Here is a 25,341-nt window from a genome sequence, read left to right as displayed (position 1 = left end):
CTGGGACCGGCAGGAAGACTTGTTGAATTGAACTGATGAACCAAGAACTTGACTCTGGACTGGAACAACGTGGACTGAACTGATGAGCTTGGAACTTGACTCTGGACTGAAGCAACGTGGACTGAACTGATGAGCTTGGAACTTGACTCTGGACTGGAATGTGACAATGGCTGAAGGGAAGTCAGGTAATGCTGAGATGAGGGCTAAACAGGGTAATCTGGAAATGCTGTGACAAGGTTGGAACTCAGGTGCAGGCTGGATAGGGTAATTGGGAATAACAGATTTCAGGAAGGAATGGGTAGGTTTGGGAATTTTAGGTTCAGGGAGGGAGTAGGTAGGTAAAAGGGGCAGGAGTTGATCCACAGCAGGAAGCAAGGCAGGGTGACACGATGCAGGTTTACAGAGTGCCAGGGACCAACCAGGAGTAGGACTAGCAGCAGAGCACAGGCCAGGTATTGCTGTAACAGGACATCTGGATGCCAGGTATTACTGTAGCAGGTTTTCGGGATGCACCAGGGGTTGCTGTCAGCAGGCTTACTGGATTGCCAGGTTTGGCTGTAACAGGTTTTCTGGAAGCATCGGGGGTTGCTGTAGCAGGTTTCAGGGATATACTTGAATGCAGGAACAGCATGAACCATACACCACGGGAAGACGAGATGTTCAGGCCCAGAATGCTATCAGGAGAGGATATATATACCATGGGTCTGGCAGCAATTGGTGGATATGGACAGGTGGTCTGGTAGTAGCATTCTGAGTGGTGGAAGGCACAACATGCAGAGGGAGTATTCATCTCTGCAGCTCTGAGAATCAGAACCACACCTGTGATTCCAATCAGGGCTAGCAGTGCTCACAGACAGAGGAGAGACCAGGTGCAATAATCAGAGCAAATCCTCCAGGCAAATTACACACACAGATCCATGGGGGAGCTGACAGCGGTAAGTCCCAAGGCAAAAAGGTGACAACTAGTCAGGGTCGTGACAACCCCTAGCGTTGGCTACCATTCTCCAATAAAGCATTTACGGCCACAATTGGAGCTGGTGCTTGCTGAACATTTGCTGGCCTCTGTGCATATCCCTTATGGGGATATCTAGGTTTGCCCTGATGTGGGGTCCATACTCTTTTTACTGTGCAGTTTCTACTTAAGTGTCCTGTTTGTTTGCAATTAAAACATGTCCGTGATTCAGGTGAAAGCATGTGTTGTTGTGAAGTTTGAGCAGACGGTAAAGGTGGTGGATATGGGTAAGGATAGGGAGGGTAAGGGTATTGTGGGGGAAAAGAAGTAGGTGGATATCCTGGAACCTGTGGTTGCATTGGGTTAGTGGGATAGAGTTGTGTTTGTTGTTGAGTGGGGTTAGTGAGAGCAACTTGTTCTGACATGAGTGTGTGTGCAAGTGCAAGCGTGTCTGTTGGCTGTGATGTTACCGTCATTTCCTCCAGAGCTTGTATACTGACAGCCATTAATTTTTCGCTCTGGGTCTCCCTCTTTTTTGAGATGTTTTTGTCATGTTCTATGGCAGACTCTATGAGGTTATCTATTGTAAGTCCCCTCCAGCCAGGCTGTGAGGTCTGAACCCGAGTTTTTAAATTCTCTTTTAAACCGTCCATCAATATCGTGACTATCATTCCCCTGTGGTGAATGCTATCTTTAATATCTTCTATCCCAGTGTACTGGGTGATAGCCTGCAGAGCCCTGTCGCAATAGTCTTCTGCAGTTTCACTCTCCTTTTGTTTGATTGTGAAGATTTTGGCCCTGATTCAGACCCACTCGCAAGCGGCTGTCCGCTCGCAAGTGGGTCCATGTTGTGCACTGAGCATGCGCACGACGGCGGGAGCTCTGTCGTGCGCATGCGCCAGACGCGACGAGCGAAGGACTTTCCTTCGCTCGTTGTGTCTGATCAAAGGGGGCGTGCTGTCGATGTTGATTGACAGCACGCCCCCTTTGGTGGGCGTGCCGGGGGCGTGCCTCCCAGACGGGGCGTTCCCAAGGGAACGCCTACCGTCAGAAGCCGGCCCACTGACATCACTAGTGATGTCAGTGGGAGTGATTTTGGCTCTGATAGAGCCAAAATCACTCCGGGCCTTGCGGTTGAAAACCTCAACCGCAGGCTCCGGCTCGCAGTTTCGATGGTCGCGATGGTCAAGACCATCGCGGCCATCAAACTGCACGCTCGTATAGGCTGTGGGTGGTGACCCACAGCTATACGAGCTTCCAGGGGGACGCTCCATAGTTATGGAGGACGGCCCTCATTCAGAGCGTGCGCTCTGCTCAGAGCGTACGGCTCTGAATGAGGGCCTTTGTTCCAGTTAACTACTACTGGAAAATATACACCCAATTGAGTCGCAATGCGGGAAATGTTACCTTGGTTTACTTGGTCTGTTAAGGGAACGTCGCCATCCAATACACAATCCGTGATAAATTTTGTCATGTCGGTATTGCGTGGTAGACAGGCCCTTAACACCACACGCCAATCTTTATTAGTGGGCTCATGAGAACTACCCAAATTTTTAAAAAATCTTTGACATTTGGCTAATTCCTTTTTTGGATCAGGGAAATCATTTATGATGGAATTTAGTTCTGCCCTTGTCCATGGACAATGCATTACTACTTCCCTCGTGGGCACTACACCGTTTGCATCCGCATTTCCATTCGGAACAGTTATGGTCCGAATGGGATGCAGACCGGCAGCGTTGCTACCTCTGACCTGGTTACGTGGCTGGGGGTTTAATCTGCTGCTGCTACGTATGGTATTAACAACTTCCTCAATGGGTGCAGAGTGTATTAACACTTCCCTTGCTGTTACCGATGGAGATGGCGGCACCACCCGTGATTGTGGTGATGCAGCATCTATCATTTGCACAGCATGGTTAATGGCAGACATTACAATAGGCTCATCATCTACATCATAAACATTTTCTTTATGGTTACTTAAGAGGGGGTACAAATTACTTGTTACATTTTTATGGGTATTTTTGGTAACTGTACTTGCACCTCCATCCACATAAGGTGGGGGAGGTGAGCGTGAACTGCTGGCAATACTCTCCACGACGCTACCTTGCCGCACGTGCGCGACAATTTATGGCTCGCCCGTATTGCAACTCAGCGTTGCGGATGTATTTTCTGGCAATGCGCTCGCAATGCTAGTTTGCGTCGTTTGCACATTCTTAAGCCAAGCATCCCCTTCATGCTGCCATAGTTTTAAACATTGAAAATACTTAGGGGCCTATTCATCAACACTAAAATAACGTTTTTAAGGACATTTTCCTTAAATAACGTTATTTTGGTATTCATGCACAGACTTAACACAGGAGATATCACAGATATCTCCTTGCTAAGTTCCCCTGCGTTAATTTCCACACTCCCCATACATTAGTACATTAGTATGGGGATGTGGAAATTATGGTATTCATCAAATTCCGAAAATTATCAATTTTCGGAATTGATGCAGTTACTATTCGCCACTGTGAGGTGGCGAATAGCAGAATCCACTTACCTGTATCCGCGTGTGCAGGTCCCCCGACGAGTCCCTCCGGCACTCTGCTCCGTCCTCAGGCCCCGGAGGCTGGTCTGTCATGTGTACTCCCCAGCAGAGCACAAGAAAGTTTAGAAAAAGAAAAAAAAAATAATTTTTTTTCTAATCTGTCATGTGGTCTGCTGAGAAACCACATGACAGACCAGCAGCACGGAGTCGGAGGCTGCTGCGTGGACAGGTAAGTCGGGGGGGGGAAGGTGAGCGGAGGGGGGTGGGGGGGTACGAAACTTAACGCATCTGTAGGCAGTGCTGCGCATGCACTGGTTTTACAGATGTAACAGCGCATGCGCAGCACTGTTTCCAGATGCGATAAGGTAGTGTAGGCAGGGAAAGTATCTATTTCCCGAAAAGCTGTCATCGCAAAAATGACAGCTTTTCGGAATAGATACTTATGGAGAGGTGGAATGATGAATTCCACCTATAATTAGCTAGAACTCCATGAGAGTTCTAAAGCTAATTATCTCCATTGAATTTTTACGTTTAATGAATAGGCCCCTTAATCTTTTTCTTTCGGGATCGCACCATACTGATGTGATCCTGGACATTGTCTAACACACTTTTGTCAAAACTGCCAATTCTGGGAAACGGTCTAACACTCTTCCTCATCATATTAAACCATAAATCACAATACCTTATTGCATAAGTACCGTACTTAGTATGCATAATAAGATGGGCCGATCCAATCGGCACCTCCATTAGCAGCACATCATTGCCTAACATCTCTACTGTTTGCGTGGCTCCCATTCTGAGACAACTCCTATGCTTTTCCATAAAAATGTAAACTGGTGAAAGACAATCAAGATACTTTCACTAACCTGTGGACGATTTAAGTTGGCGGCGCCCACACACCTGGATAAGATTTAGTAAGGCAACTTCCACACCTGGATAAGATTTGAAACAGGCAACTTCCACACCCGGATAAGCTTTAGTAAGGTAACTTCCAGACCTATGAGAGTTTATATGTCGGCCACTCTCACGCAACTCTATACAACAAAGACAACATGTACACCTGCTACTGTGTATAGAACGGTAAAGCTGCTTACCGAGCGGCTAGGCTAACCCTTGCACCTAGCCCTTAAGGATCATGCGATACCCTTAACTTTGTTCAACAAGTATTCACTGTAACACACTTTTTTCCTGCGCAGAAAAATACACGTTTAACCCAGATATTGGTAATAGAAAAAAAATTTAAACCTCAATGGCTGTGTTCAAACACGTGGCAGCAGAACCGGAAGTGCGTATACGCTATTGTGCGACCAGCCGCATACACAATTATGCGACTACCACACAACCGTATAATGACTTTTTAACTGCGTACGCAAAAATGCGTTTTAGCCGCGTACGCAATACTGCGGCACCCCTCTAAACGCAAGGTTCTATCAACAGAGGAAAACAAACTTTTTCCTCTCTTGTCCATGGATTCTAGTCAGCTTCCTTAGTTCACACGGAGACTGATAGCGATCTTTCAGCACAAAGCGGTTGCAGGCAAACCCTGCATGTGGCCACTCCACCCTTTGCTGAAATATCGATGACCGTATGTACCGTGTGAGCAGGTAAGTGACTTCTTTACGAGCCCCCAACTAACGAAACTGGATCAGAACCTTTATATACCCCTGCCTATACCTTCTAAAATCCTTCCTATAAACCTCTAAGAATAACGCTAATTTGCGTACGCAGTCTGACCGCAAATAAAGACAGGAGTGGAATCTGTGGTTCCAACGCACAAGTATTATTCAGGTAAAAGTACAGTCAGTTACACGCAATTGATACATACACAATTTAGGCGTGAAAGGAAATTATACAGACCAAAAGTACAGTATACATACGCTGCGCCTCCGGACCCAGAGATAGACCTCAGACTAGAGCCCCTCAGTACATACAGCATTCAGCATGGACTAACTAACCAGTATTCGGACACATGTATTTATCCCCCCCAGACTAAAACAGGACAAAGGGGAAATTTCCTGCTGATGTCATTGGTTCCCAGAGGAAAAACATATGTTACCGCACATTTAACAGGCTGGTTCAAATAGACCCCCCTGCCTCTAACAGCAGGGGAATCTTTCTAATAACGCCTCCTGTAACATTCCAACAGCTAAACATTTCGTTGCTTGTACGTTCTGCGATCCGTAACTTGAGTTTGCATGATGCGATTTTTCCACCGATAACACCGGGATGCTGTAAAAAACGTACGCATCAGAACAAGACCAAACACACCTTGCTTATCATGTATAATACCTTAGTTATCAAAAACCTTTATTTCTCAGCATTTAAACTAACTAAACCAACTTGAATCATACATTTGATGCTTATTGAACCTTATGAGTGAATAGGAAATGTGTGGGTGTTCAGGGTTTGGTATAAGGACGCTACTTAACTTGGGACAGATGCGTGCGCATAAAGCTACTTTTTCAGCGGTTTCATATAAAGTCTTATGCATTCGCTAATATGCGACTAGTTAATAGCGCTCTTGTGAGTATTATTGTGTGTATGAGAAATGATGAAAGAAGCGATCGCATTGTGCTAATATAAATATCGCCACATGTACTATATTGTGAGTTCACCTAAAATGGCGCTTAGGCGGCCATTCACAAAATGGCGTCTTGCGATCGCATTTCTAAAATGGAGTCTTGCGGCCATTCGCAAGATGGCGTCGCTGCGATTAAATTTTAAACTGAACTTGTCTCAGCCAATTATTCAGCTTTGACAGAACACTCAGCCAATGTGCGAACACTCCATTACCATCCGGTTACACCCAGTGAGCCATAAGCGGGTAGGTGACTCTCAATCACCTGTAATTGCTCATAGTTGCAGACGTTCAGCTACTGAACATGCGTAATACTGAAATTTGCAAGATCCATCCGCAAAACAGACTTGCGCTCAGCTCTGAGGTGCTTATTACACTGTGCAGGGCCGGATGAACAGGGGGAGGGGAGCAACAGGAGCAGTCTTCCCTGGGTCCCCACATTTGAAGGGCCCCTACACCCATAGGGGTTAAAGTGAATCGGAGGAGACGGAACCAGTTCCGCCTCCTCCGGCCAACCTAACCCTGGCACCGCAGGGAGGCACCATTTACCAGGTGCCCACTGAGATTGTAACCAGCGGGCGCCTGGCTCCCTCCCCGCAGTGGCAGCTGGAGACTGGGGCTCACTCGTGAACTCCGGCTTCCGGCTCACAGTGCACTATGGGAGAGACATCAGGACGTCTCTCCCATAGTGCAGACTCAGAGGAGCAGCCGAGCAAACTTGACGTGGACGGCAGCGGGCGCAGGAGCGGGGCTTAAGGTAAGTATTAGGTTTTTTTTTATTGTTTTATTTGTGCAATCGGCTCTTCTACTGGGGGCATTACTTAGGGGGAGGTGGCAATACTACTGGGGGCATTACTCAGGGGGAGGTGGCATTACTACTGGGGGCATTACTCATGGGGAGGTGGCATTACTACTGGGGGCATTACTCATGGGGAGGTGGCATTACTACTGGGGGCATTACTCAGGGGAGGTGGCATTACTACTGGGGGCATTACTCAGGGGGAAGTGGCATTACTACTGGGGGCATTACTGGGGGGGCATTACTACTGGGGGCATTACTATTGGGGCACCACTTCTGGGGGCATTACTCAGGGCATTACTATTTTGGGCTCTACTCTTGGAGGCTCTACTACTTGAAAGTGGGGCATTACTATTGGGGCACTACTACAGGGCATTACTACTGGGGGCATTTATACAGAGGGTACTACTGCAGGGGGCATGCATTACTACTGGTACCACTATCAGAGGGGGCATGACTACTGAGGGCACAACTACAGGGGTATTGCTACTGGGGGCATTTATACAGGGGGCATTACTACTAGGGCATTACTATTGGGCACACACAGGGGGCATGACTACTGGGGGACATTACTATTGGGAGCACAACTACAGGGGTATTACTACTGGGGGCATTTATACAGGGGGCATTACTATTGGGGGCATTACTACTGGGGGCATAACTACAGGGGGCATGACTACTGGGGGCACAACTAATGGGAGTATTGCTAAGGAGGCACTGCATAAGGGGCACTACTCCTGGAGGCACTGCATAAAGGGCGCCACTACTGTGGGCTCTGCAAACGGGGCACTACCACTGTGGGCACTGACACTACTGGGGTTCCCATTGCACATACTCCCAGTTCGACACATTTAATAGGTGCCCCCACAGACCTTAATCTGGTCCTGACACTGTGTGCTTTTCCAGCGCACCATAGATTACGGGTGGGCAATAAGCACCCCCCCCACCCCAAGGTGTTGTAGAACTACACTTCCCAGCATGCTTTGCCCCCGTTTTGCTATTTGACCATGCTAAAACTGTTGCAAGGCATGCTGGGATGTGTAGTTCAACAACAGCTGGAGGGGTGCTTATTGCCCACCCCTACGCCTAGATCCAGTGGTATAAATAAAATATACACATGTAACAGGGTAACAGGAAAACACTTGCTGAACTATAGTTATTTATTTCCTTTACTGCATATTTAGTAATTATTATTGTTTTATTATTATTATTCTTATTTATTATCATCATCATCATCATCAATATGATTATTCTTTATTTATAGGGAGCCACTAGGGGTCGGCAGGGCTGTACAAAGTGCACACAAAGGTACAGTACAAAAATAACAGGACAAAAACAATATAAAACACTTTGTAAACATTTTCCCCTGTTACCCCTGATCCCCTGTTACCCCTTATCCTCTGTTACCCCTGATCCCCTGTTACCCCTTATCCTCTGTTACCCCTGATCCCGTTACCCCTTATCCTCTGTTACTCCTGATCCTGTTACTCCTGATCCTCTGTTACCCCTTATCCTCTGTTACCCCTTATCCTCTGTTACCCCTTATCCTCTGTTACCCCTTATCCTCTGTTACCCCTGATCCTCTGTTACCCCTGATCCCCTGTTACCCCTTATCCTCTGTTACTCCTGATCCTGTTACTCCTGATCCTCTGTTACCCCTTATCCTCTGTTACCCCTGATCCTCTGTTACTCCTGATCCCCTGTTACCCCTTATCCTCTGTTACTCCTGATCCTGTTACTCCTGATCCTCTGTTACCCCTTATCCTCTGTTACCCCTTATCCTCTGTTACCCCTGATCCTCTGTTACTCCTGATCCTCTGTTACCCCTGATCCTCTGTTACCCCTGATCCTCTGTTACTCCTGATCCTCTGTTACCCCTGATCCTCTGTTACTCCTGATCCTCTGTTACCCCTTATCCTCTGTTACTCCTGATCCTCTGTTACCCCTGATCCTCTGTTACCCCTGATGCTAAGCCTGGCATTATGCCCTGACGCACTGGGTGGGTACAAAGCAGCTGAGTCAGGGACATGGCAGCTCAGGAAGTTGTTGTCATCCCCACTGCTGATATGTCAGGTGGATCTATCCCATCACTTTCCTGGCTGTCACCAAGGGGTCCCAAATGTATTCAGCAATAATTACACCTCAGACATTAGTGTTGTTGGGATGCCTTTTGCTCCATATACAGCAATGTCAGAATGTAAAGTTGTGCCCCTCCCCCAACCCCCTATAATACCCACTGCGGGTCAGACAAGCAGTACATTAGGAATCGTTGCAATTGCAGAGGGGGTGGCGAAGCATTTAGCGTCACAGATATGCACCTTTCAGTCGTGGGCTGGTACACACTGTGCAGATCAGGTAAACACTCCTGAGCGATTATCCGATCAGTGCGCCCCCCTACACGCCGACCTATTTTTAGCCCTGTGTGTGCTCCTTTCAAGGGCATCGGGAGGTTGGGCATCACAATTATTAAGCAGCACATAAAATCCCGACCTCCCAGTTGAAGCCGTTCATCGGCTGATGTCCCTGCATACACTCCATACTTGCCTACGTTTTAAAAAGCATGTCAGGGAGATTGTGAAAGCAGCACCTATGAGCGCAGCGATAAAGTGGGCGTGTACCGCTACATCTGAGGGGCGTGTCATACATGTGATGGGCGTATACTGCTACATCTGAGGGGCGTGTCATACATGTGATGGGCGTATACTGCTACATCTGAGAGGCGTGTCATAAACCTGGCTTACATCCAAATGTAAATGAGCCCAAAAGCATTCAGTAAGACCTATTTGTTGATGAAAACACACTGATACTGATTTTCAGAACATGTATGTAGCCATAGGGATCATTGTGCCTTATACCCAATGCAGGGAAATGATACTATGATCCCATTTAAATATATAAGAGCTGTATTCAATTTGAGCCGAGCCACGATACTTTTTCGCGGCCTGATCTTTTTGCCACTACGCCTGTTTTGTAGGCGGAAAAGTATCGCGCGCGTGCCTGCTTTACCCCATATTCATTTTAAAAGTATGCGAAAACGGGACCCGGCGAACTTGAACAGGCGGAAAGTTCTGTCAGATTTGGGGAAATCAGCCTGACACCCCCCAAAAGATCCTCTGACATGGGGATTCCCTATGGTACCCCCCGATTTGGCTTGCTGAATGTATTTGGTGTTTTTAAATGGGCTTAAAAGCTGCAAAATTGCGTTTTTCTATACGTGGTGCAGAATAGTATTCAGGAGTATTTTTTCCAGAAAATAACTTATCCCAGCAAATTTGGGGTACTTGAAAATGGGGGTCAGCATATTTAAAAGTTGCTAAAGTGAAGTTGAAAAACTCGAGAAAAATCCACCTGCCGCAAACACCTGCAATGATAAAAACACCTGGGGCATACTTGGGGACCCCCCCAGAGTCAAGTTCTCTAGTTTTTAACTTTGTACCCCACCTCTTTTTTTTTGCCCCCTTTTTCAAAGTAATTTTTTGGAGTGTCCATAAGTGTTTTTTTTGTTTTTTTTGACACAGTTTACCTTTGGGGGAGTATCTGAAGGCTGCACGGGGGTTCCCGCAACGTTGCACCCCAAAACCCCAATTCTGCACTTTTTTCCGCCTGCTATTCATAGGCGAAACTTTTTCGCCTAGTGCATTACATTGACTTTCCACCTAGACTGAAAGTCTTCCAAATTGAATATGGGGTAATAGCAAAACAGGCGAAAATGACGTCATCGGCGAAAAACTATCGCGGATCCGGACTTTTCGCCTCAAATTGAATACGGGCCTATATATGTTTTCTTTTTTTGTATAACAGCTTCATATTGGGTTAAGATGCAATCATGGAAATTACTAGACTCTTCAGGGAGTCAGGGAGATTGCTGCTATTTGAAGGAGTCTCCCTGACAATCAGGGAGAGTGCACAAGTATGGTATACACACCTATGCAATTATCAGGCCCATCACACCATATTCGGCTGATTTGCCCGATCATTATATAGTGTTTACCCAGCTTTAGGCCAAAGGCACAAAATGTCTGCACAGACCGGCCATGAACAGGCAGAATGAGGACCTGATAATGTACACACATAACGGGTTGTAGCTTTATCATGGCTGTATAACAGACAGACATTATAAATCACTGGGGGTTAAATGCCCCTATAAAGAGCTATTGTGGGTATTTGTGGCTGGGCATCTTCAGCGTTTATGTATAAAAGGGAAACCATCCTGTGTGTCCAGCATTAGCAAACAGAAGACCTGTGTACGTCTCCCCCGGCACCTGGCTGTGACTCGCACGGAGCAGCATCTCCCCGACTAATAACTTCTCATTTTCACTGTATTAAAAATGACCTTGCAGTATTTGCTCTTTAAGTAGATAATGGAGTTTGGAAGAGGAGCGGAGTTTGTTAGGCAGATGTTTGATGAAGGTGGTAGTACGTTACAGCTATTCTCTTTACACACTCTGCAATTTTTATCTAAATTAATGAGGAGTCTGGGGCAGTCATTTGTTTTCCAGGGACTGTGCTGTTACTGCAGCTGGTCCTGCACTGAGCTGCCTGCAGCCCAAAGGACAGGAATTCAAGGGAATCTCTTAGTGTGCATCAGTGCGCAGCAGCCACTCGCCAGCGGTAACCGCTCACAGATTACATAGTAACACATGTTAGAAATGATACAAAGCACTTGTTTCCCTTCCCCACCTAACATCTGCTTCACAATGCACCCTGTCTGTGCCGGAGAGGTGCCTCATTCTGCATCTGGCCGCTGGAATGAGGGGGTCATTCAGACCCGGTCGCGAGCAAAGGACGCTCGCAAGCGGGTCGATGTTGCCCCACTGCGCATGGGCATGACGGAGGGAGCTCCGTCGTGCGCATGCGCGAGACCCGGATAGCGACGGGCTCTCCGTCGCTCCGGGTCTCGCACCAAAGGGGATGTGCTGTCGATGTTGATTGACAGCACGCCCCCTTTGGTGGGCATGCCGGGGGCGTGGCTGCCAGACGGAGGCGTTCCCATGGGAACGCCTACCGTCTGAAGCCGGCCCCACTGACATCACCAGTGATGTCAGTGGGAGTGATTTTGGCTCTGATAGAGCCAAAATCAATCCTGGGCTTGCGGCAGCGAGACCCTACCGCAGGGTCTCGTCGCAAGCCCGATGGTCGCGATGGTCAAAGACCATCGCGACCATCTTTTTGGCCGCTCGCATATGCTGTGGGTGGTGACCCACAGTTATGCTAGCGGCCAGGAGGCCGCTCCATTTTCAGGTAGGAGGGCACTGATTCAGAGCGAGCGCTCTGGTCAGAGCATCCGGCTCTGAATCAGGCCCTGAGGCACTATGGGGCTGCATCTTATTTGGGAGCACAGCAAAACTAAAGTAAGTAACTTTGCACCTGGAACAAACCATGTTGCAAAAAAGGGGTACACATACATTTATCACTTTGCTTGCAGGGTAAATACCGGCTGTGTTTGCATGTAGCCCACAAATGCTGGACAGCTTTTTATTTTACACTGCAATTTAGATTTGAGCTTGGACAGGTCCCTTTGACATCTAAGGGCCTGATTCAGCATGGACCGTAATCGATATCGCAGCTGCGTAATCACAAGCAATGCTAATGTCTGCCAACGCTCAGCCAGCAATACCTCGCAGCCCTGCGTATAAATCGATAACATCAAAACACATCGGGCCGCTACGCACAATTACAGCAGCTCTGACCCGTCGCAGAAATTGCAAGCCTCGTCACATGCAGAGGGCTCTCAAGCTGCTTATGCAATCGCAGTGGCTAATTTATGCACGCCCATGCAACGGCGTTCAAATGGAACGGGCACGCCTGCGTTTCTGCAACCACTCCCCCGTCACCAACCCCAAACGCTCACGGCCTGTCACTCACTGTGAGATGGAATCCTGTCTGAGTGCGTAATCGCAGTGCGATCACTGTGCACGTGCAGTGCATATGCAATGGCAAACAATCGCTTGATCTGCGTATATAGTTGCAATTGCGATCGCTGCTGTATCAGGCCCTAAATCTGTCTGCACATTGTACATCTGTCTAGGGATGGCCATCGACCATTAATGGTAAAAAACATTGATGGTTAACCACCGATGGTAGATGGTTTTACAATCGATGGTGGACAGGATCAAATGGTTCCCTGCCATCGATAATACAGAGTTCTCCTATTTTCTTTTGTACTTGTCGCTGGGACACGGAGCCCAGCTCTGACCCAGTGAAGCCACGCCCCCACTTCTGATTGGCTCACTGCCTGTTTAGTAATAGAACAGGACTGACCACCTGTGGGTGAAACCATCGATGGGTCCCCTGTCGATGGTTTCATATCATTGAGGTTAACTACCTATGGTACTATTGCTGGTGATCTTCGCGATGTCCATCCTTACATCTGCCCTCCCTGCTGTGCAACATAGTTTGGTGCAAAGTTACTTGGATTTTTTTTGTATTTATTCCCACCTCTGAATTATCCCCACTATGGCCCTCATTCAGAGCCGCTCGTTAGCGGCAGTACGCTCGCTCCGAGCGATGTTCGCACATCTGCACATGTGTACGGTTTTTAGTACGCATGCGCGAACTAGTCAGTGCGGCCGAAAATCGTTTGTTCGCTATATAGCGAGTGCCTGCTATTTTGAGTGACAGAATGAGGCGTATGTGGGTGGTAACAGGGGAAGGTGCTTGAAAACAGGGAGTGGAGATCAGAACGCAGGCGTGCTTAAAGGTCAAAGCGGGCGTTTTATGGGAGTGCATAATTAATACAGCAGCGTCATTGACCACGTCACTTGGTTGTTTTATAGCCAGAACTGCTCGCAATATAGTGGTAGGAAAAAACAACTACAAGAATAGCGAGCAGTTCATACGCTGTTCGATGTACTCGATTAATCTAATAAATAGCGGACATGACGTAGGATGCGAGCGGCCAGGGGGCGTTTTTATCAAATAAACGAGCGCATGTTTTGTTCGCTCGTTCAGACATGGAGGCGGCAACAGACCGCAAGGAGCGTACGGTTCATTTGAATAGCTAATTGCGAGCGGCTCTGAATGAGGGCCTATGTTCCCAATCCTATCCCAGCCACACAACACAGCACAATGATCTGACTGCCATCGTCCCAGCGCTAATCGTAGATTACAATTCAACTAAATGCAAATACAGCACAGGATAGAAATCTGCAGAGCGGCAAAGCAATGTCAGACATCACTGTAGCTCCGCAAGTCTGTGCTCCGCAACAGACCCTGCTCTGCCGTAAATCTCATAATGGGGCCTGTTCATTATCCTTAGAGCAGGTGAAAATATAACATTTCTCCTACTTTCGTGAAGCTTGCGTTTTGCCCCCACACTTTGCTCTGTCTCTCAACTTTCCTGCAATGAGTCCAGCATCCTTCCATTGCCTAGCAGCCCGGATCTAAGTTAAGCACTCTGGAGGATTTACACTAAATGTGCTGCAGCAGCAACACTGTACTGTATAAGCGATTCATGATGCCCCGAAAGAAACCTGGGTGGCATCAGCAAAACCCTCATACTGTCAGCTCTAGCTGGGCCGGTTCCCACCCATACTGTCAGCTCTAGCTGGGCTGGTTCCCATCCATACTGTCTGCTCTAGCTGGGCCGGTTCCCACCTATACTGTCAGCTCTAGCTGGGCTGGTCCCCACCCATACTGTCAGCTCTAGTTGGGCTGGTCCCCACCCATACTGTCAGCTCTAGCTGGGCCGGTTCCCACCTATACTGTCAGCTCTAGCTGGGCTGGTCCCCACCTATACTGTCAGCTCTAGTTGGGCCGGTTCCCACCCATACTGTCGGCTCTAGCTTGGCCGGTTCCCACCCATACTGTCGGTTCTAGCTGGGCCAGTTCCCACCTATACTGTCAGCTCTAGTTGGGCTGGTTCCCACCCATACTGTCAGCTCTAGCTGGGCCGGTTCCCACCTATACTGTCGGCTGTAGCTGGGCCGATTCCCACCCGTACTGTCAGCTCTAGCTGGGCCGGTTCCCACCCATACTGTCAGCTCTAGCTGGGCCGGCTCCCACCCATACTGTCAGCTCTAGCTGGGCCGGTTCCCACTCATACTGTCAGCTCTAGCTGGGCTGGTTCCCACCCACACTGTCAGCTCTAGCTGGGCCGGTTCCCACCCATACTGTCAGCTCTAGCTGGGATGGTTCCCACCCACACCGTCAGCTCTAGCTGGCCGGTTCCCACCCATACTGTCAGCTCTAGCTGGGATGGTTCCCACCCACACCGTCAGCTCTAGCTGGCCGGTTCCCACCCATACTGTCAGCTCTAGCTGGGCCGGTTCCCACCCATACTGTCAGCTCTAGCTGGGCCGGTTCCCACCCATACTGTCAGCTCTAGCTGGGCTAGTTCCCACACATAATGTCAATCTAGCTGGGCCGGTTCCCACCCATACTGTCAGCCCTAGCTGGGCCGGTTCCCGGCCATACTGTCAGTTCTAGCTGGGCCAGTTGCCATGCATACTGTCAGCTTTAATTGGGCTGGTTCCTGCCCATACTGTCAGCCCTAGCTGGGCCGGTTCCCGCTGGGATGCCTGTCTACAGAAACCTGTGGATGAGACACTTACAAGTCGCTGTACTACATTGCTGGAATATGATTAATACTGTAATGATACAACGCGCACGTTATGGCTTTTTATCTTGGACAGCGTCCCGTGACCTCCTGACACCAGACATGTTCCGTGAAGGATTGTTCCTGCGTTTGCCTGAGAATCCATCATCGCTCCTGCAAATTCTTAGAAGATGTAATTAATTGGTGTAAGTCACTAAAACGATGGCACTTTCCAGAAAATTACTATCATGTTCTGGGGAAGCATTAACATTCACAGCCATAAAATAAATGGGAGATATATATTTATTCATCAGAGACGCCAGGTGTGGATAATTCAGCACAAGGCGGCGAGGGGCTGAGATTTCACACATCTGACAGCGTGCCGAGGAGAACTGGCCTATCGATTGACTTCATTTTTTAACCTCATGGATCGTTCCTGTGCGAATGTCAGCGGCGGCCGTGAAATTGGGGAAAAAAGGAATATATCTCCTTTCATTATATGAGTTAATGTTAAATGTATTACTGATGTACTAAAAGCTGTGCATGGCGCGAGCAGACAGACATGTTAAAGGCTTGGTTATTTTTTTTAACCAAAATGCTAAAAGAAGGTGGATTGAAATCCCTGCGATCCCGTACACAGGCGCCAAGGAACGTACTGAGACGCCCACCTGCGGCTTTGCAAATCCAAACATCTACGTACAAAAATATATCCGTGCGATGGTAACGTGTCACTGTATAATGACATTCTGCAGGAAATGCTGCTGCATCACATGGTGGGTTCTATGTAACATCCATTATTGTAACCGTGAGAAGTGTAAATACTCAGAAATGTGTTTTTATATTTTAACTCTCCATTGAGCCCCGGTGACTCATAGTAAGTGAAGGTTCCATTTCCTCCCATCAAACTATCGTCCAGGTAAGCAGTTCGGTTATTCCGGATCGTTCTAAGGGCCATGTCATCTTGCCGCATCAGATGTAACTAATTACTTCTCTGTACAACTCTACTTGCTATCAATATCAGCCCTTAACTTTCCTGTACCAGCAGCAATAGATCACTCTTAGCAGCGGCTGATTGATGTGTGTTTAAAAAAAAGGCCTCGTTGTTTTGCTTAATAAGACTTTTAGGCAATTTGCAGGTTATGAATTAGTTTGCCTTCACTCTCCGTGTCCTCCCTGGTGTATATAACCTTCACTTGCTACATCCTCCCGGGGGAGTCATCCAAATGACTGCACAGGACTGCCTCCACTCCACCAGTCTTCTTGCTATCGCAGAGTAGGAAGGGATCGTCTTAGGGTATATCACAACAGGAAGTAGAGGCTCTTCTTACTGTACGTTGTATTTTTTAGGAATAACTTTGAAGGATATCTCTTTGTGTTGAAGAACATTAACAGGGCATTACTCATCTAGTATCCGATGTTCTGCCCAGTCTGAGAGGTCGCCCAATGTCTGTAAGAGACCGGTGATACTCTACTGGCTCTTGCTGATTTGGGTTCTCTCTAGAATCTAGGCTCCTAGATCCTAGGGAGGAGATGTATCAAGCCTTGGAGAGTGATAAAGTGGAGACGTTACCCCGAGCAACCATCAGAGTCTGTCATTTATCTAGCAAAGTCTTTCAAATGACAGATAGAAGCTGGTTGGTTGCTTGAGGCAACTTCTCTGCTTTCTCTCTCTGGGGTCTATTCATAGAGCAGTGAAGAGTCCTCTTTAGCTGAAAACAGAGATTTTCACTGCTTTCGTCAATTCATACTGGGGGTTACCGTGGAGAAGGTTCTTCCCCAGTGGCACCCCCGCTTAGTGTATATACCTGCCCACTCTCCCATAGCTTTTAACAGGGATGACCTGAGATAAGCGTAAACGGCGCCGACCTGGGAATAACCCGGGTCAAAGCGCGGTGTAAATGGTGTCTGAAGCCAGGTCTGAACTGAGATGGACCCGTGTTCAAAATCCAGGCTTGGACACAGGATTTAGGTGTAAAAGCGGTATTAGTCTGGAGTCCCCTTCCTCAGGTGCTCACCCCCCTGTGCCCTGAGACTCAGAGCTGTGATAGGCTGCTGGACGCAGGGGGGTGGAGCCAGAGAGGAAGCCTTTCACAGCGGGAGATTCAGAGATTTATACAATGCCGATATTTACACAGATCGAGCAATTGTTAGATATTGCGTGAAAGCCGCACTCGCGGCAAATGGTTTGCGATTACGCTTGTACAGAGGATTCACTTGCAAAGTGGGTGATAGGAAGGAAACATTTGGTGGCGGTAACGGGAGGGGGTGGCTAGGTAAACACAGGCATGTCAGAACTATTTCATGGCCGTGTATAATTTAGCCATTGCACTCTGATTCACAGCATGAGAGTCCTCTGCGTGTCAGGAGAGATCCAGTGTATGAGACAGGTCAGACTTCACTCAGAAGCTGCCAGATCCGCATCAATGAACCCCCCCCGATGGTCACACTTATGTCATCAAACCGATAGGAGAAGGCAGCAGTGGGCGTCCCTATGCTCATCTAAGCTTTGGAGACATTACCATATTTTGGCTAATGCAATTCGTAAGAGATCGCAGTTGCGATTGCATTAGCGCAAATCTCAGGCCCTGTGTCCTTATCAGAGCTCCCTCGCCCATCTGGACACCCCCCACCCATCAGACATCATCACAATGTCTGGTCCTCCCTCCCAAAAGAATAAAAATAGCTTTTGTATTTGTACCCAGAACAGGCTCGGCTCCGGGAGGGGGCAGCCAGGTCCGCACTGCAGGGAGGGTGACGGCAGCAATGGTGTGCAGTGCATGGACACAGGGGGGTGATCGCAGCCCCTTTATACAATGCAGAGATTTCCGACAATGTAAAGCAGGGGGCGGAGCTATGATGATGCAATGCAGTGCGAATCGCATCATTGGAGGGTGCAGGGGGTGGAGCCAGTTCAGAGTCTCCCGGCCATTGCTGAGTCGGCAAGTATGACCCAGAATCCTTTGCAGCCGGCATTCCCCCTGGAACACTAAAAGTTCCTCCCATTACAATCCGTGCCATCTTGTTGTGCGACCTTGAGTGCATGTATGATGGTGCAAATGTACAACAGTTATTACAGAGGAAGCGGCGTTTACGCTCAGGATGTTTCCGGATGCACACATGACCCTCTGCGCCTGATTCAGTGAATCGCAGGCAACGCCGATGTCCACAGAGTTGAGCGGTTCTTTTTGCTACTGCGCGTGCGTGAAAATTCCTAAAAACTCGCACTGTGTATGCGTGACAGTCAGTACGCAAAGAGGTGCAGTAGCGCAATATCTGAATCGTCTTGGAAAAGTGATGGACGTTCCTGCGCGGCGACTGGGTGGTGGCCACTAAGACGCCCGTAGATGGTCCGTCTTTTGGGTGTGTCGCGGGCGTGTCACTAGGGTGTTTGCGTACATAGATGATTCACGCTGGAGGCCATACTCAGATAGGAAATCTGCTCCTGCCGTGGAGCTGGAGCAAGTGTCGTTGGTGCCACCGATGTTGGAGTCTAAAAACGCACCAGGCGGTATTACATCGTCTACAGACACTGAAAGTGGGCGTCTCAGTCCTTACACGGCTGTAAAAATGTAACCACGGCTGCATTCGCATCTACCTCTGTGTTTGGGCAGATTACATTCACAATTTCACACTATACAGAGGGCCTGATTCAGAGCCAGACGCTATTTGCGGACGGTCGTTCCAAAAAAGGGGCCGGCTATTTAAATTGAGCGCTCGCTCTTTGCGGTTTGTTGACGCCTCTATATCTGAGCGAGCAAACGAAAAATGCGCTCGCTATTTTGTAAAGACGCCCCTTTGCCGTTCGCATCACACGTCATCTCCGGTATTTATTAGATTAATCGGGTACATCGAAAGGCATCTGAACTGCTCGCAGTGCTTGTGGTAGGATTTTCTTACTGCTATCACTGCGAGCAGTTCAGGCTAAAAGACAACCAAGTGACGTGGTCGATGATGCTTCTTTACTAATTATGCACACCCATTAAACGCCATTTTTAACGTTAGGCACGCCTGCGTTCGGATGTCCACTCCCCCGTTTTCAAGCACCTACCCCTTTTACCACCCACAAACGGTACATTCTGTCAATCAAATTAGCAGCCCCTCGCTGTTTTGCGAGCGCACGATTTCAGACCGCAAGGACTGGTTTGCGCATGTGCATTACGACCCATACGCATGCGCAGTTGTGCGAACATCGCTCAGAGCGAACGAGCGGCCGCTTACGAGCGGCTCTGAATCAGGCCCAGAATACCAGTAAAGGTGCATACACACACAACGATTTTTTTGAACGATTATCGATAACGATATCGCTTGTCATTCAGTTGTTGAAAAAATCGTTCACTTTCTGAGTTAAAACAATGAACGACTATCGTTCATGCGTGTTCACGTTTGTAGTTCAGTCAGACTGACCAACTCAACGACTTTCAGTAAGGGAATATGCTAAAATCGTTTGTAGTTCAAAAAAATCGTTCATTACATTTAGTAAATGAACGATTTTAGTAAACGATTTTCGTTCATTTTTCCCTTGAAAAAATGAACGAAAATCGTTTACTAAAATCATTCATTTACTAAATCGTTGTGTGTGTGTATGCAGCTTAAGCGTTTCACAATATCCCCTACTCCAATAAAGGAACATTTATTTACTATGCAAAAAAAAAAAAATCATCGTTACATAACGCTGAGATATGACAAAGAAATGAATGTTTAAAGAAAAGAAAAAAAAACGCCCGTTTTTCTTACTTGTCAGGATCCCTGCCGCTCTCCCCGTCTGACGCTTCAATATACTATAATGGGAAAGGTCGTCCTGGGCAATACACGATGGGAGATTATTCATCCGTCCTGCACGGGTTGGGCTGGTGCCATATTACCCATCATAAGCCTGAGCCCTATTAATATAAGTGTTAGATACAATTCATTGTCATTTACCATGAATTAATGTCCACTCACCATTAATTGTAACAAGAAGGGAGAGGAGAAAGTTTAAATGTCATTAATTTCCACTATGACAATGTAGTATTATAAGAGGTTCAGCTGGCTGTGGCCTAACTGGGATTCCAAAAATATATCCAGCGAATGATATTTTGCAATAATTACATATACTGGAGGCCTTGTTAACCTCTTGCTAGTTAATTGGACCTTCAATAACCAAATGAATTCCCAATCGGTGAGTATAGTATTAGTGTTTCTCCATTTCAGTATAATACTCCCTCCTCCTACCCATTATGGCTCAGTGATCGTTGTAAAACAAACCATGTTGCGTGGGGTTATATCCTGCTACACCCAAGGGCATGTGTACCAAACTGTTAAATTGACCTATAGCCAGGGCCGGTGCAAGGTTTATGTTACCCTAGGCAAAATTTTACCCTACCACCCCTCTTCCCTCAGGTACCCTCCCAAGTGACTTTTGGGAAATAATAATCATTATTTCCTGCTCCTGGCTGGCGAGGATGAAGTCCAGATACACAGATGTGTGATGCAAAACGCTGTCCATGCTCCATTGCTGCTGCAAGATTTCTAGATGGGGGTAGGGGGGTTATTTGTTAGGTCAAAGTGGCAGACAGCAGTAAGAAGAGACTTACCACATCCCTGGGTAGGCATGGTCATCGGTATGGTTACCATTGATGGCAAAAATAGCATGGGCCATCGATGCAATGGATGACCATCGATGGTTTCACCAACCGATGTTCATTCCTCTTCTATGATTGACTGGACCGTGGGCTAATCAGAAGTGGGGGTGTGGCTTCGTGGGTGTCCGGGGCGGAGCTATGCTCTGTGTCCCGGCACCTTGTTAAAAAATAACGATTCGGTTATGCTCTTGCATTGATGGATGGAAATCATCTGGTTCTCCCTCATCGATGGGAAAACATTCAACATCGGCCATAAACCTTCGATAATTATGAATCATCGATGGTCGATGGCCATCTCTATCTTTGGGACACATATTGCACTGGCACTTCAATGAAAACTAAAAAAAAATTTTTTTTAAGGAAAAAAGTCTTTATACTAATAAAGCATTTTCCCCTACCTCACTCATCTTGGTAGCAGAGCTGTAGCTGGACTTTTTGATACCCTGTGCCAGAGAGCGCATTGCCCCACCCCATTTTTCAAATAGGGACATAAGATAGTGCCCCTGAAAAAGGGCCATGGCCTCATGGGGAAGGGCCAGGGAAGAGATAGGGGAGGCCAGGAGATGCTGGGGATAAATAGGGACATAACATAGTGCACCTAAGAGAGGGCCATGGCCTCATGGGGAAGGGCCAGGGAAGAGATAGGGGAGGCCAGGAGATGCTGGGGATAAATATTGACATAATATAGTGCACCTGAGAGAGGACCATGGCCTCATGGGGAAGGGCCAGGGAAGAGATAGGGGAGGCCAGGAGATGCTGGGGATAAATAGGGACATAATATAGTGCACCTGAGAGAGGGCCATGGCCTCATGGGGAAGGGCCAGGGAAGAGAAAGGGGAGGCCAGGAGATGCTGGGGATAAATAGGGACATAATATAGTGCACCTGAGAGAGGGCCATGGCCTCATGGGGAAGGGCCAGGGAAGAGATAGGGGAGGCCAGGAGATGCTGGGGATAAATAGGGACATAATATAGTGCACCTGAGAGAGGGCCATGGCCTCATGGGGAAGGACCAGGGAAGAGATAGGGGAGGCCAGGAGATGCTGGGGATAAATAGGGACATAATATAGTGCACCTGAGAGAGGGCCATGGCCTCATGGGGAAGGGCCAGGGAAGAGATAGGGGAGGCCGGGAGATGCTGGGGATAAATAGGGACATAATATAGTGCACCTGAGAGAGGGCCATGGCCTCATGGGGAAGGGCCAGGAAGAGATAGGGGAGGCCGGGAGATGCTGGGGATAAATAGGGACATAATATAGTGCACCTGAGAGAGGGCCATGGCCTCATGGGGAAGGGCCAGGGAAGAGATAGGGGAGGCCAGGAGATGCTGGGGATAAATAGGGACATAAGAGAGTGCACCTGAGAGAGGGCCATGGCCTCATGGGGAAGGGCCAGTGAAGAGATAGGGGAGGCCAGGAGATGCTGGGGATAAATAGGGACATAATATAGTGCACCTGAGAGAGGGCCATGGCCTCATGGGGAAGGGCCAGGGAAGAGATAGGGGAGGCCAGGAGATGCTGGGGATAAATAGGGACATAATATAGTGCACCTGAGAGAGGGCCAAGGCCTCATGGGGAAGAGCCAGGGAAGAGATAGGGGTGGCCAGGAGATGCTGGGGATAAATAGGGACATAATATAGTGCACCTGAGAGAGGGCCATGGCCTCATGGGGAAGAGCCAGGTATTGTGGATCATACACAAGCCCATAATGGTAATACATCCCACACAATATTTTTATACAACCAGCGCCCCCTTAAGATAAAATGAATCCCCATATAATACTAAGTACCCATCCCCCAGATACCTTTCTTTGCAGCAGGTTCTGTGGTTTCTCTCTTCAATAGGGATGGCCATCGACCTTCATTGGTTTATGGCCAATGTCGAATGTTTTTCTCATCGATGGGGGAGAACCAGATGGTCTCCCTCCATCAATGGGAGAACATAACCGAAAAGGTATTTTTTTTTTTTCAAGGTTTCGGGACCTGGAGCATAACTCCGCCCCCCTAACAACCGCTAAGCTACTCCCCCGATTATGAGTGGCCCACGGGCCAGTCAGTCATGGAGCAGGGATGACCATCAGTTGGTGAAGCCATCGATGGTCATCCATTCCATTGTTGATTATCATCGGTGGCCACTTTCCATTTTGCCATCAATGGTAACCACTGATGGTAATCATACCGATGGCCATCCCTATTCTTCATATTCCCAGGTTCATCTACTGAGCTTGCTGGGTATAGGAGCATAAATGGGCGGAGCCTCGGGAGGGGAGGAATAAGGGACTCACTGCTGGTTCTGGGGGAGAGACCAGCCACCATGCAGTGAGGCAAGGGGGTGGAGGTGGGCACTGCTGCAGCTGGCTGCGCTGCACAGACATATCAGACCGTGACATGTGTGTACTGCAGTCACATCCAGACAGCAGCAGGTAAGTGCGGGGGCAGCGGGGTAGCACCAGCCCTGCCTATAGCAGCTAATCAGAGACTTCCTGATATACTCTGTGCTGCTGAGGAACTCTGCTCTATATAACTCTTTGTATGTGGCTTCCTGCTGCTTCCATTCCCCTCCTCACATCATGTCACTGCCCCCGTCACATGCAGCCTTGTCCTCACTAACACATCACTCATCTCCTGATATACTCTGTGCTGCTGGGGGCCCTGCTCCGCCCACTGTATAACTCTCAGTCTGTGGCTTCCTGCTGCCTCCATTCCCCTCCTCACATCATGTCACTGCCTCTGTCACATGCAGCCCTGTCCTCACTAACACCATACTTGCCAACTTTCCCAGATTGTCAGGGAGACTCCCTGAAATAGCAGCAATCTCCCTGTCTCCCTGAAGAGTGTACCAATCTCCCTGTTTCCACCTTACCCCCATTATGAAGCCATTATATATGGAAAAAAAACAGATATATGCATTCAAATTGGACCATTAGTATAATTTCCCTGCATTGGGTATAAGGCACAATGATCCCTATGGCTACAGGCATTTTCTGTAATGTATCAGTGTGTTTTCATCAACAAGTACATCTTACTAACTGCTTTGGGGTTCATTTACATTTGGATGTAAATTAATTTTAATACACGCCTCTCAGATATAGCAGTACACGCCCATCACATGTATAACACGCCTCTCAGATGTAGCAGTACACGCCCACTTTACCGCCGCACTCATATGTGCTGCTTTCACAATCTCCCTGAAATGCTTTTTCAAAAGTAGGCAAGTATTACTAACACATCACTCATCTCCTGATATACTCTGTGCTACTGGGGACCCTCACATCATGTCATTGCCCCTGTCACATGCAGCCATGTCCATTCTTGCCGACATTATTATTTTCCTCCCTGTGAAAAGCATAGAGAGGAGATGCAGGTGGGTGGCGATGGAGGAGGGACCAGCCTATCTACGTCATTAGGCCCCACCTCCTAGCAGTAAAATGTCACAAATCATGCATAATGAATTAGGGGTGAGGCCAAATGACATGATTAACATAATCATATCATTAGGCTCCACCCCTACTCGCGGACTACCGATTCCCAGGAAAATTCTCCCCATTTTGCCCATTTCACAAGGAAGTGGGCGGGATTCGGGAGAAGTGGCTACTCTTCCAGGGGTGCAGAGGACTACCCGAAAATCAGCAGCCTCCGCAGGTTACAGGGGAGGAGGCAAGTATCGCCCTGTACCAACTTACACATAATCCATCTTCTCATATACTCTGTGCTGCTCGGTATCCTGATCCTTCCTCTATATAACTCTCACCTGAGCAATACCATGTTGCACTGCAGGTGGGCAGATGTAAAACGTGCAGAGAGATGTAGATTTGGGAGGGGGTGTCCGAGCTCAGATCTAAATTACAGTGTATAAAGCTGCCCAGCATTGGTGGGCTACATGCAAAACAGCAGCCAGTATTTACCCTGCATGCAAACATAATAAATGTATTTCCTACCCTCCAACATGACCCGTTCCACCAGCTACAAATTACTCTGCTCCTGGGCTTCCCACTTAATGTATGATTGCAGACAAATGTGTTGAATGGGATGTAGTTAATAAACTGATAGACTATATGTCGCCGGTCTATATCCCAACACCAGAAGACCGGCAAGGGACAAAAGATAGGCATCGAAATACCGACGCCTCTTTTCATCCCGACACCAGATTGCCGAAGGACGCCGGACCGATCGAGGTGAGTGCGGCCGTTCCTAGCACTTATCCGTGCTTAGGTTGAGGCAACCAAGTGGGGATTTAGGCTTAGGCACTCCCCGGGTAGGGTTAGGCTAGGAGAAGGGGGGGTTAGGGTTAGGTGCCGCTGGGGGGAGGTTAGGGGTAGGCACCCCCCCGGG

At 48.2% G+C, this 25,341-nt stretch overlaps 1 long non-coding RNA gene across 1 annotated transcript in view; it reads left to right on the top strand.

The window, feature by feature from the left end:
- The first annotated feature begins 866 nt into the window (after nucleotides 1-866).
- Nucleotides 867-25,341, top strand: part of LOC148511426 (uncharacterized) — a 46,052-nt gene continuing 21,577 nt past the window's right edge. The window contains exons 1-2 of the long non-coding RNA XR_015868732.1: nucleotides 867-935; nucleotides 8,121-8,164. This is a non-coding gene — a long non-coding RNA (uncharacterized LOC148511426). The remainder of the gene's footprint in view (nucleotides 936-8,120; nucleotides 8,165-25,341) is intronic.

Source organism: Taudactylus pleione, unplaced genomic scaffold (assembly GCF_031769625.1).
Source record: "Taudactylus pleione unplaced genomic scaffold, aTauple2 ptg000307l, whole genome shotgun sequence".
In the NCBI taxonomy this organism is placed as follows: Eukaryota; Metazoa; Chordata; class Amphibia; order Anura; family Myobatrachidae; genus Taudactylus; species Taudactylus pleione.
The sequence above is the reverse complement of the archived record's forward strand: the minus strand, read 5'-3'. Positions and strand labels throughout refer to the sequence as shown.